The following is a 13,719-nucleotide window of genomic DNA, read 5'->3' on the forward strand; positions in this document are numbered from 1 at the left end:
TACAGGATGAGTTAGTAGGCCATGTGCGCAGTTTGGAGGCCCTTGGAGTTGGAGGTGAACAGTACGGGCGGCTCTTGGTGCCTATGATCCTTGCTCTGTTACCTCATGACATAAGGTTGGACTGGTCGCGTAGTGGACGGAAAAGAGGAGATCTCGACGGATTGCTGAAGTTCTTGCAACGAGAAGTGGAAGGCAGAGAGAGGGCAGAGGCTATCAAGAGACTAAGCCTTGGAAAATCCGAGGAACCCAGTGTAGAACGACGGACTAAAAAGCACACTCCCAGTTCAGCCTCTGCCCTTCAAACTTCATCAGAAGAAAGTGGTTCGAAGACGTCTTGCGCATTCTGTGGAAAGCTGCATCCCAGTGAAAGCTGTTTAGGTATAACTAAGCTCCCCCTTGCAGAAAGAGAAGAAGCCGTGCGTAATCGGCGTTTGTGTTTTAAGTGTTTATCTAAAAGCCATTATGCCAAGGCCTGTTGGGCTAAGTGTTCAAAGTGCAAGACTGGGAATCACAACTCCCTTGTATGTCGGAGATCTGAAACGAAACCCTCCGTAACAGCTAGTGAAAATAACCCTGTAGTAGAGGGAGTGCAAGAGGGGTCAAATTCTGTGACCTATGTGGGGGTAGCACCTTGTGAGGTGAAAAACAAGGTTAATTCAAGGTGTTGTGTATTGCAGACGGCCCAAGTCAGGGTAGTAGGCCATCAGGGTATCACATTTGCTACTGTAATGTTTGATACGGGGTCAGATCGGTCTTACATTTCAAGGGAACTGGTCAAACGGGTCAAGCCTAAGTGGCTGACTTCTGAGTATTTATCATTTTCTGCCTTTGGTGGAGGGAAAGCCTCTAAGGCAGATTTGTGTAGTATTTATGAAATAATGAGTGTAGGGGCAAATGATCACAAATATAGTTTTAAGGTTGCTGAGATTGATGTAATTTGTCCTCCATTATCTAGGTCCAAAGTGGACCCTAAGTGTTTAGAACCTTTTTCTCACCTTAAGTTGATCGATGAGTATGGATCCCATCGAAATTTACATATTGATATGTTGATAGGCCTTGATTTATATTGGAAGATGATGATCCCCAACCAGGTTATGTATCATGACGGGCTTGTGGCCCAGGAGACAATTTTTGGTTGGATTTTGTCCGGATCCTTTAATAGGTCTGAAGGTAATATTGGTGTAAGTGTACAATTGTTAGCAATTGAGAATGTACAAGAGTGTAGTTTGAGTCAATTTTGGGATCTAGAGTCTGTTGGCATAAAACCCAACGAACTACATTCTGAGGCGATGAACCCTGACCCAGTCTTGGTTCAATTTGAGAATTTGGTAAGTTTTAAAGATGGTCGCTATGAAGTGGCCCTACCATGGAAATCTGAAAGTATGAAATTAGATTTGATTAATAATGAACATCATGCTTTGAGAAGATTGGAAGGTCTCTATAATAGGTTAGGTAAAAACCCCTGTCTGCAGGAACAGTATTTTAAGGTGTTTAATGAGTATGAAAAGGAGGGTATTATTGAAGAAATTCCTTCCCATCAACGGGAAGGTGGGTATCCTATATTTTATTTGCCTCATCGGCCTGTGGTACGGGAAGGGAGCCTAACCACCAAGGTGAGGCCTGTTTTTGATGGATCTGCACGTGGCAGTAATGGAGTATCTCTGAATGATTGTTTAGAAAGTGGTCCTTCACTCAACCCTGATTTAGTTGAGGTGTTGTTAAGATTTAGAAGGTGGAGGGTGGCCTTAACAGCTGATATTACAAAGGCTTTTCTTCAAATAAAGGTAAGAAGGGAGGACCGTGATGTTCATAGGTTTTTGTTGAAAGAGGGGAACAATGTTAAACATTTCAGATTTATAAGAATGCCCTTTGGTAATAAGAGTAGTCCATTTTTATTAAATGCCACCTTAAAATTTCATTTAAAGAAATACCCTCTCACAGAGGTGGTTTCTGAACTGTATGAGAATCTGTATGTAGATGATTGGCTATCTGGGGCTGATAGTCCCGCAGAAGCAAGTTTAAGATTTGAAGAAGCCTATGGTATCCTGCAGGAGGCTGGTATGTCATTGTCAAAGTGTACTTCTAATTGTAAGACTTTAACTATAACTGAAGGTTCTAGTGAAGAGAGTGTCAAGGTTCTAGGCCTCCACTGGGTATCCTCCCCTGACTGTTTTACCTTTAAGGTTGAGAACCTGGACCCCTTTGGAGATATTGTTTGTACAAAAAGAAATGTGTTAAGCCTCATAGCTCGGTGTTTTGATCCCTTGGGGCTCATATGTCCGTTTGTTATGCATGCAAAAATACTGTTTCAAGAAATCTGGAGATTAGGTTTAGATTGGGATGAGCTATTACCCGAGGCTATGCAAGGCAGAGTTAAATTATGGGTTGTAGGATTTTCTGTGCTTGAGTCATTTAGAGTAGATCGGTACTTGTTTTCTGAGTCACCCTTTAAGGAAATTCCTAATGTTCAATTCCATGCATTTAGTGATGCTTCAGAAAAGGGTTATGGTGCTTGTGTTTATGTGAGAGTGCCTGAGGGGGAGAAATTCAAGGTATCGCTGGTTGTTGCAAGAGGCAAGGTAGCCCCTATAAAAAGGGTTTCCCTTCCTAGGCTTGAATTACTCGGAGCCCTGTTATGTGCTAGACTCGTTGTGTTTGTGACGTCCGCCTTGCAGCTGGGTAAAGAGGTTTCTGTTCAATGTTGGACGGATTCCACAGTAGCCCTAGCTTGGATAAAGGGGGACCCCAATAGATGGAAAACCTTTGTGGCTAACAGGGTGGTTGAGATTCAACATTTGACACCTCCTTCATGTTGGCAGCATTGTCCAGGCAAGGACAACCCAGCGGATCTTGTATCTCGAGGTGTTTTTGCTGAGCAGCTTTTGCAGTCTGATATTTGGCTGAAGGGTCCTCCTTGGCTCTGTTCCTCCCCGCTCCCTCATCAGGAAGGCAGGGGGGCGGACATTCCTTCAGAAGAGATATGTGATACTGACACAGTTTGTGTTGCAGTTGAAAATGAGCCGCCCTTATTTGAATTCACCCGATGGAGTTCCTTTACAAAGGCCCTTAATGTAGTAGGTTGGGTACTGAGATTTGTTGGGAATTGCAGACCTTCGTCCCGCAAATTAAGTGGACCTTTAACCTATGGAGAATTGACGAAGGCTAAGGTACAACTGCTGTACTTTGTGCAACGAGAGGCCTTTGCAAAGGAAGTAAATGCTCTGAGTAGATCTCTCCCCCTCCCAAGGGGTTCTTCCTTGATTAAACTTGATCCTTACCTAGATGAGGATGGGCTACTGAGAATAAAAGGGCGCTTAGAGAATGCAGACTTGAGTTTTGAGAGTAAGCACCCTATAATAATTCCTGGTACCCACATTGCTCTACTGTTAGTTCGTTTCCAGCATAGGTTGCTCAAGCATGCTGGTGTTGCTACACTTGTATCCACTTTACGAAACAGTTACTGGATCATTCGCCTTCGTCAGATTGCAAAGAAGGTTTGTCGAGAATGTGTGGCTTGTCGGCGTTGTGATGCCTCGGCTTGTTCCCAGCCTGTGGGGCCACTTCCCGAGTTGAGAGTTAAGTCGGCTCCTCCATTCACGGTTACAGGTCTGGATTTTGCTGGTCCTTTATTTTGTATTGATTTTCCATCCAAGAAATTGTATATACTTCTTTTTACCTGTGCTGTCATTCGAGCTGTTCATTTAGAGCTCACCGAGTCTCTTTCGGTTGTTGATTGTAATTTGGCCATTAGACGGTTTGTAGCTAGACGGGGTGTTCCAACAGTGTTCTACTCTGACAATGCTAGAACCTTTGTGAGTGTCTCCAACCTGTTAAGAGAACATTATGGCTCGTTGACGCCCCAATGGAAGTTTATTGTACCTAATGCTCCTTGGTGGGGAGGCTGGTGGGAACGCCTCATTAGATCTGTGAAAGTTGCACTGAGGAAAACATTGGGCACTAATTCTTTGTCCAAGAGTGAATTAGAGACTACACTTCATGAGGTGGAAGCTTGTATTAATTCTAGACCCTTGACATTTGTAGGTGAGGAACCTGATATCGCAAATCCTCTTACCCCTTCCCATTTCCTAATTGGCCGTTCTGCAGGTTTTCAGTTAGAGCTAGTAGATGATCCAGACTGTGGTGTATCCTCAAAGGATTTGTGTGTAAGAGAAGCTGTGCGTCTGGGTCAGTTAGACAAATTTTGGAGAATATGGCAGACTGAGTATCTTAGAAACCTGCCTTGTATGGTGAAGGGGTTCAAGCCAAATTGTAACCTTAAAGAGGGTTCTGTTGTACTAGTAAAGGATGAACGGGTGCCAAGGTTAAGGTGGCCTCTTGGAGTTATTACTAAGTTGTATCCTGGAAAAGATGGGGTTGTTAGAAGTGTTGAGGTTAAAACCAAACGTGGATTTATATCCAGACCTGTGCAAAATTTGTATAATCTAGAAATAACAGATTTGAAGGGTGAAATGGGTAGTAATTCCCAGGAGGAGAGACTTGAGAATCTTAGACAGGAGCCTGTAGAATCACCCTTAGTGTCTAATGTTGGTAAGTCCCGAAAGGGAAGACCTATTAAGGTTCCTATTAAACTTGACTTGTAGATTAAGGTAATAAGATAGCCTTGGAAGGCTCTGATGATGATAGGAGTGTTGAGACACTCCTATGGTGGGGAGGATGTTAAATGTTGGTTTGTTTGTCCTATGAAAACGCACCCAACGTTCGTTTACGCTGGTAAGTGTAGTGTTTGTCCAATGAGAACGCACCCAGGTTTGTTGACATTATCGAAATAGTTGATTTATTGAAAAATATGTTTATTTGAAAGGTTGATATGTTATTATGATTGGGTCATTACAATTATAAAGAGTAATCCATGTGAATTGTGATTATATTGTGAAAACTGTATTAATTTCCCGAGTGGATGGGAGCCGGGACTTCCCCTCTCCCGTTTTCGTCACATATTTGTATTTTTTTTACCTTTGGGGAAGCTTTAAAGAGAATAAAAGTGAGAAATTTATGATTTGCTGGTTAAATGGATTTGTCTTGTCTGTATCACAATGTTATCTATTTTTTTTATGTGAAGTTTTCTACAAAAAGGAACCATGGGACCTGCGTGCTCCCCCAAGCTTTTGTTTGAATCTGTAGTAGAGAGTAGAGAGGAATAAAGAGAAAACGAGAAGGTCGTTTCCTTTCTCCCGTAGTTTATTTTTGAGTGTTACGAGAAAATTGAGGAGGCTATGCCTCAAACTGAGGGGCTTATGGCCCAAATACAACAGTCAGTTCATCTTTATATCTGAGTTATTTCTATTCATATATTACTGTGTATATGTTATAATACCGATTTCTACATGGTTTTAGTCATTTATTTCATATATACCACATCTGGCTACCATATGAACTTGGGATATTTTGTATATTTGTAATAAAATCATTCGACAGAAGAGACGAAGATGGATGTGGCAGAGATGAGAATGTTGAGATGGATGTGTGGGGTGACAAGAAGAGATAAGATACGGAATGAGGTAATTAGGGGGACCACAATAAGATAAGATCCAAGAAAGTAGACTGAGGTGGTATGGTCATGTCATGAGAAGAGATGAACAGTATATTGGGAGGAGAGTGACGGAAATGGAGGTACAGAGAACGAGAAGGAGAGGGAGACCAAAACGAAGGTGGGTGGACTGTATCAAGGATAACCTTCGATCAAAGGGATTAACCGGTGATGAAGTGTGGGACAGAGGTAGATGGAGAAAGCTGGTCAGAAACATCGACTCCACATAGAAGTGGGAAAAGATGTAGACAAAGAAGAAGAATAAGAAGGATTATCTCACCATCTACACTGTTAGAAAAACAGTAATTTCAGCCGGAAATTCTTAGTGAAATATAAATGGTTCTCAACCGTATTTCAGTAAAATACAGACGACCGTAGTTTTACGTTACTTCGTTATTATCTTTTACGTGTCCAAGGTCCGTATTTTATGCCAATTTCTTCAATTCCAAATCATAAGCTTTGCAATTTCTTAAATTCAGTTTATAATCACCAGGTTTGTTCAACTTAGTGCAGTTTATATATTCTATTTGTCATTAGTCTTGAACTTGTAATCCTTTTTTTTTCTAAAATGTCCTTACCTTTGTGAGGGATAGGTGATTAAAATCTAGCCCAGGTAACAATTACTTTAAAATAAAAGCATTTACCACTCCATCTTCATCATCATAAACATTGCAGAATCATTATTTTAGGTTTTAATTTTCCCATTTTTATCATCTCTGTGTTGGCCACCATAGTTTGGACTTGGTTTACTTCTTCCTCGCTGACCTTTTCACCAGCATTTCCATTTGAAGTTGACCTCGTATTGAGAACTGGTTTAATCTTCAGTGCATGTTCAACATCATATTCCCTTTTAGTTATTCTAGTTTATCTAGTTATTTGTAGATTTTTCCCTTGACTTTATCAGTATATATAATTTTCTATACTTTTGGGTCCATCAGTGTTTGACGTGTTAACTTAATTCCATAATCTTTATCAGCTTGTCCACCTTTCATTAAAATTGTATATCGTCTGCAAATAGTTTAAACTTCAGTTCACGCTCCTGTAGTACTTCTGATAGACTAATAACATAGATACATAATAAAACTGTGCCCAGCAAACTCCCCTGGGGTACCCCTCTGTTTAATTATTCATATAATGAATGAGAGTTTCCAATTTTTACACAGCATTTTCTATCAAACAAGCAATCGTTTAAATATTCAAATGCTTGATGGACCGTACTATTAGTAGCAATTTTAGACAATAATCTGATAGATTTTTTACACAAATCGTAAAAAGTGGTATGGATAATCATATATCAGGGATAAATACGTCTCCACATAGAGTTACTGTGTACGATTATTGCTTTTTATGATAAATTTGGAACCAGTTTTAGCCAGTAATCTGATAGATTTTTGACACAAATCGTAAAAAAAGTTATGGATAATCTTATAACTTGGCTAAATACGTTTTCACATAGAATTACTGTGTACAATTATTGCTTTTTTTTAGGTAAATTTGAGGATAATTTTAAAAATTCCATAGACCCGGATTCTCAATTCTCGCCCCAAGAAGTAAAAGAAGAAATCTTGTAAACAAGACTACATGGGTGTCATTTGCACGATAATTATCATACATGTACAATTATTTTAGGTCCGGTATGATGTACGATACATACATTAGGTATATACATATGCGTGTGTATGTATTTAATTAAACATTTATAGTAAAATATTTTGAAACAAGTCAATCATGTAACTCCTTAATAATTATGTAGAAAGCGTGTACGATAATTTTAGTTGAAAAACGACAACTTTAATGCTCATGTACGATAATCCAGTGGTAATACTCAATGGCGACCTGTCTGGACTCTGGCCGTTTAAGAATTTATCACGTATATCTTCATTTAACTTCGTTCTGTAAGTATGACAAGGTAAAATAAATAAAGCTAAAGCTTTATTTAATGCTATAGGTGCCATTATATACATTAAAAGTTTGAAAGCTTAATTATATTTTGAGATATTAAGCGATATTGAAACACGATTTCTCGTGCGGTATTGGAGTCGCGTCTTACATACAAAACGTGTTTTTAAATTGAACTGAGACCTTTTTTTAATTAAATATTTAAATTTATAAGTAATGAATATATATACATTTTTTACGAAACAATTACCAGTAGTTATGCAGTATAATTTGATTTATAGCTATAATTAGGTGAAGGCCAAGACTAGCCTAGGCTACCCTAAGCTAGTTCGGTGTAGATATTTGCTATTGAAAATTAATATTAACTGTGTCCTAGGAATTAAGCTGTACCTTAGTATATATAACTAGCTTTTATTGGAAGTAACATGAAATTCTGGTCCAGTAAGTTTTCCAATTGTGATAATGCTTTTTACGGGTTACAGAGATTCCGCGAACCACTTTTAGAAAGTAGGTCCGTCCTAGATTAGGTTAGGTAAGTGGGATACAGAAGCACAATGCCTAAACAAGGAAAGATATTGTGGATTAGACCGGGTTAGAAAGCGAGATTGCAATATACAGAAGGTCCGAAACTTGAACTTGGAGCCTTTGTACATCAGCGGCCAGTTCCTCACGTGTTCGTTAAAAAGGGACGTCAACTAACCTAAACTTTCCCCCCTAACCTAACCTACAAGCCGTGTCCTTACCTACTTACCTAACGGGGTGGGGGTGGAGTAACGCCTCCCTGCCACCCCCATTACACTGCCGTATTCTAAGTTAGGCATAATAATACAGGGGGCTGCTATTGTACATACAACCCTTGAGCTTAATTGGTTCCTAGAAGCTGTTTTTAGTCGATTTTTGTTACATTTTGGCATAGGGGTGTATGTACGATAGCGGCCACCTGTATGTATTATTATGTCTAACTTAGAATACGGTAGTGTAAGTAGGTTTCATATGAAATAGATATCAGGTTATCATAAATGTTTTTTCTTTTTTACCGCATTAAAGGATATATTTTTTTTTTTACAGTATTTCTTTATCTTATCTTTGTTATTTTCAGTTAGATTTGTTTGTTTGTATAACCAAATATTTGTAAGTTTGGACCTTCTATATATATGTGCCTCTGCGTCGATGACAATTTATGGTAAAATTATACAATAGTACAATGACCTATGGAGAGAACAAGACTATTAAATGATGTATTTTAAGGTGATTTAAATGATTTTGATAGAGATGACTGGTGGAAACCCATAGTTTTTCCAACGCAATCACCAACCTTCGTTTTTTAATAATGAACTTGGCAGTTAAAAACGTACAAATAGATGTTAGCACTAGGCGGTAGATAATGGGTAGTGGTGCGAAAGCCCCCGCCTCTTCTGCCGGCTGCAATCTAATTGAGGTTACAGTTTGCCAAAGGGGAGACAACCTTTCAGGGTAACTACCTTCCGCAGCTAATTGAGGTTACAGTTTGCCAAAGGGGAGACAACCTTTCAGGGTAACTACCTTCCGCAGCTAATTGAGGTTACAGTTTGCCAAAGGGGAGACAACCTTTCAGGGTAGGCTAACTACCTTCCGCAGCTAATTGAGGTTACAGTTTGCCAAAGGGGAGACAACCTTTCAGGGTAACTACCTTCCGCAGCTAATTGAGGTTACAGTTTGCCGAAGGAGAGACAACCTTTCAGGGTAACTACCTTCCGCAGCTAATTGAGGTTACAGTTTGCCAAAGGGGAGACAACCTTTCAGGGTAACTACCTTCCGCAGCTAATTGAGGTTACAGTTTGCCGAAGGGGAGACAACCTTTCAGGGTAACTACCTTCCGCAGCTAATTGAGGTTACAGTTTGCCAAAGGGGAGACAACCTTTCAGGGTAACTACCTTCCGCAGCTAATTGAGGTTACAGTTTGCCGAAGGGGAGACAACCTTTCAGGGTAACTACCTTCCGCAGCTAATTGAGGTTACAGTTTGCCGAAGGGGAGACAACCTTTCAGGGTAACTACCTTCCGCAGCTAATTGAGGTTACAGTTTGCCAAAGGGGAGACAACCTTTCAGGGTAACTACCTTCCGCAGCTAATTGAGGTTACAGTTTGCCAAAGGGGAGACAACCTTTCAGGGTAACTACCTTCCGCAGCTAATTGAGGTTACAGTTTGCTAAAGGGGAGACAACCTTTCAGGGTAGGCTAACTACCTTCCGCAGCTAATTGAGGTTACAGTTTGCTAAAGGGGGGACAACCTTTCAGGGTAACTACCTGCCTGGTGTTTATACCTTGTTAACCCTTTTGCCCCCAGGCTATTTGGAACTTTCCAACCCTTAACCCCCAGCCGTTATTTTTTTTTCAAGCACATTTTGCAGTATGTATTTTTTGAATTGCTCTAACAGTCTTAATTTTCATCATAGAGAGGTCAGGTTGGTCCCATTCTCTTGGAAAATGCCTGAAGTTTCTCAAAAAATTATAAAAGATATGCAAAAAAAAATATAGCAGTTTTTTGCAAGAACGTACCAGTACGTCCATGGGGGTAAAGGGATGAGTTTATTGAAACATACCAGTACGTCCTTTGGGGGTAAAAGGGTTAAAAGTTTTAACTGCCGTATCCCAGCTTCGATGTTATCCTTCTCCCATGAGTAAAGAACTCAGGTTTGTATGATTAGGAAAATACAAATTACTTTTTAATTTTCAATATTAAACTTAGCCGGTGATCATATAAGCTGTCAGCTCTGCTGCCCGACAGAAAAACCTAAGGACAAAATACGCCAGCGATCGCTATACAGGTGGGGGTGTACATCAACAGCGCCATCTGTCGAGCAGGTACTCAAGTACTCCATGTAAACACAGAACCAATTTTCTCTCTGTCGTGCCACCGGCAAGACCTACTAAATACGCTGTTGCTTACTGGATTGATTTTCACAGATTTTGGTGAAGTACTCATTTCTAGTTATTAGCTTTCGCTTTGCAGAGGTTATCTTCAATACTTCCTTGCATTCTTTGATTGAATTTTGGATTATTTGTTGACGACTTGGATAGATTTTGAATTTCCCCTTTGACTAATTCAAGATGGCTGACCCTTCTCAAGTCCCTAAATACAGGAAGTGTAGTGCTAGGGACTGTTCAAGGCGTCTTCCGAAGGCCTCTATCGATCCGCACACCATTTGTTCCAATTGTCGGGGTAAATCCTGTCAATGGGAAGATCGGTGTGAGGAATGCGTTGGGCTTTCGGAATTCGATTTTCTCGAATTCCTTAAATATTCACGTAGGCTAGAGAGAGATAGAGTCAGGAGGAGTTCATCTCGCTCAGTTGATTTTTCCTCTCCCCATGCCCCACAACCTATTCCTTCCCCTGTAGTGGTTGCTCCTGATCCCCCTTCTAGCACTCAACAACCTTCGATGGCAGATATGATGCGTGCCATCCAGGCTCTGGGTGAGAGAGTCGAGTCATTGGCGAGTGACCGTAACCAACTCATGGCAGACGTCAGGGAGTTGAAGGGTAAGAGTGCAGTGGGTAGTGACCTAGTGAGTGGAAGTGTTGTGAAAAGTGTTAGTGTTGCGCTTGAGGGTGCGTCTGTTCGTGCCTGTCGTCCTCCCAGTCCGGGACCTCTTGCAAGCTCCCAAGCCCAGGGGAGAAGCAATGTCGTACGACCAAAGGGTTTGACAGGCTTTAATCAGCGGACAGACGTTCCCTCCGTGGTTTCGGACGTATCTTGCCAAGATCGCCCCACCCACAAGAAGACGAGAGAGCCCATTTATTCCTCGTCTGCGGAAGATGTTTCTCGGAAGAAACAATGGACCAAGGTCTCACGACCTCTCAAACGCAAGGTCCCTTCCGCGCAAGTCCAACGGCCCAGTTGTAGCCACTGGGTCAGTTCGGACTCGCTGCAGTCTTCAGATGACTGCACACCTCCTAAGAGAGGCAAAGCGGTACCGCAACAGGCAGTAACACCGTCTGTTGCCGCACCTGCTACTGTAGACCCTAAGTGGGCTTTGCTGCAGACCATGCAGACACAGTTGTCATCGTTAATGCAGGACTTTCGTGCGGAGAAGGTTGACGCTGCACCCGTTAGCCTACAACCAACCACGGTTGTGCGTCCAGTTGACGCTGAGGCTACCTTCTCCCGCACTCCAGCTGTGAGAGTCCCGCCACCCATGCGCACTGTCCCCTGCCAGCCGCATGTTGACGTTCGCCGACGCACGGAACCCTCCGTTGACGTTCGCGAGTTACAACAACAACAACCTAAGTTGTTTTGTTTTGACGCGGTGCGTCAACCTCCGCAACCCACTGTGGTTACCCCTACTCGCCCACAGCAGACTATACAGTCGGGAGTAGACGCTTTGCGCCCCCGCGCAGCTATGGTTGTTGCCTGCTCTCAGACTGACCAACAGTTCCATGACGTTGCGTCCAGTGCAGTCACGCATGCACCCGTGCTGCCGGACTCAGCTGACCAGCCAATGCCTACTCCTTTGCCGCTTCCTCTTCAGCATTCAGACGATGGACTCTCTGATGATGACGACGCTGCACACCTTGACGACCCGCACACGGACATCGACGAACCCAAGACCACGCCTCCCTCCCTGGACTTTAGAAAAGTACTTGCACTGTTCAAGGACTTGTATCCAGATCAGTTTGTTTCTGCGGCCCCACGCTCACCTCCATCTGAATTCGCTTTAGGCACGCAGTCATCCGCGCCTGCCTTTACGAAGCTCGTCCTCGCCCGCTCGTCCAAGAGAGCTTTAAGGGTGTTGGGAGATTGGATGCAGTCCAAAAAGCACCTGGGGAAGACAGCATTCTTGTTTCCCCCTGCGAAACTCGCTTCCAGATCGAGCGTCTGGTATGCCACGGGAGAAGTTCTCGGCTTGGGTGTTCCTGCCTCTGCCCAGGGCGACTTCTCAAGTCTAGTAGACTCTCCCCGCAGGCTGGCCATGAGACGCTCCAAGATTTGTTGGACTCCTTCAGATTTAGATCATCTGATGAAAGGAGTGTTCAGAGCGTTCGAAGTGTTTAACTTTTTGGACTGGTGTTTGGGAGCGTTGAGCAGGAAGACCTCCCCTTCTGACAAGGAAACTTCCATGCTCATTATGTCCTGCATGGACAAGGCCATACGGGACGGTTCCAGTGAGCTTGCGGCTTCGTTCGTTTCCGGGGTCCTCAAGAAACGAGAAAACCTTTGCTCCTTCTTGTCAGCTGGAGTAACTCAATGTCAGAGGTCGGAGCTTATGTTTGCCCCTCTCTCGAAGTGCCTTTTCCCAGAGGAGTTGATCAAGGAGATTGCTGCCTCCTTGATTAAAAAAGACACGCATGACCTGGTTGCGTCATCTGCACGCAAAGCCACCCCTTTGCCTTCCGTGTCTAGACCCAGGATGGATACTCCAGCGTCAAGATTCATTCCGCCCTTTCGTGGCAGAGCCTCCAGCAGAGGAGGTGCTCGTGCCGAAGGGAAACGTGGGAGCAAGAAGAAAGGTACCAAGTCCTTTAGAGGCAGAGTCTGACTGCCACATTCTTCAGACAGCAGTGGGAGCCAGACTCAAGAACTACTGGCAGTCCTGGGAGAACAGGGGCGCAGATGCACAATCTGTGAAGTTGCTCAGAGAGGGGTACAAGATCCCATTCTTGCGCAAGCCCCCTCTAGCAACGACTCCCATCGACCTCTCTCCCAGGTACAGAGAGGAGGACAAGCGACTAGCTTTGAAGCAAGAGGTGTCTCTCTTACTAGAAAAGGGAGCGGTAGTCAAAGTCCGGGACCATCAATCCCCGGGCTTCTACAACCGTCTCTTCTTAGTGGTAAAGAAGACAGGAGGGTGGAGACCGGTGCTAGACGTCAGTGCTCTGAATGTCTTTGTCACCAAGCAGACGTTCGCCATGGAGACGACAAAGTCTGTTCTAGCAGCGGTCAGGAAGGAAGACTGGATGGTCTCTTTAGACCTCAAGGACGCTTACTTTCACGTCCCCATCCACCCAGATTCCCAACCTTTTCTAAGGTTCGTTTACGGGAAGGTTGTCTACCAATTTCAAGCCCTGTGCTTTGGCCTAAGCACGGCGCCTCTTGTCTTTACGAAACTGATGAGGAATATTGCCAAATTCCTGCATTTAGCAGACATCAGAGCCTCCCTCTATTTGGACGACTGGCTTTTAAGAGCTTCGTCCAGTCGTCGCTGTCTGGAGAATCTAAAGTGGACTCTAGATCTGACCAAGGAATTGGGTCTCCTGGTCAATATGGAAAAGTCCCAACTGGTCCCATCCCAAACT

General features: G+C 43.0%; 1 protein-coding gene and 1 long non-coding RNA gene across 2 annotated transcripts in view; both read left to right on the plus strand.

The window, feature by feature from the left end:
* Positions 1-13,719, plus strand: part of LOC137624073 (zinc finger protein 585A-like) — a 413,407-nt gene that overhangs the window by 360,514 nt on the left and 39,174 nt on the right. The gene's annotated exons all lie outside the window — the stretch shown is intronic.
* Positions 7,366-13,719, plus strand: part of LOC137616847 (uncharacterized) — a 32,133-nt gene continuing 25,779 nt past the window's right edge. Inside the window, exon 1 of the long non-coding RNA XR_011039508.1 lies at positions 7,366-7,443. This is a non-coding gene — a long non-coding RNA (uncharacterized lncRNA). The remainder of the gene's footprint in view (positions 7,444-13,719) is intronic.

The sequence above is a fragment of the Palaemon carinicauda genome, chromosome 2 (genome assembly GCF_036898095.1).
Source record: "Palaemon carinicauda isolate YSFRI2023 chromosome 2, ASM3689809v2, whole genome shotgun sequence".
NCBI lineage: Eukaryota > Metazoa > Arthropoda > Malacostraca > Decapoda > Palaemonidae > Palaemon > Palaemon carinicauda.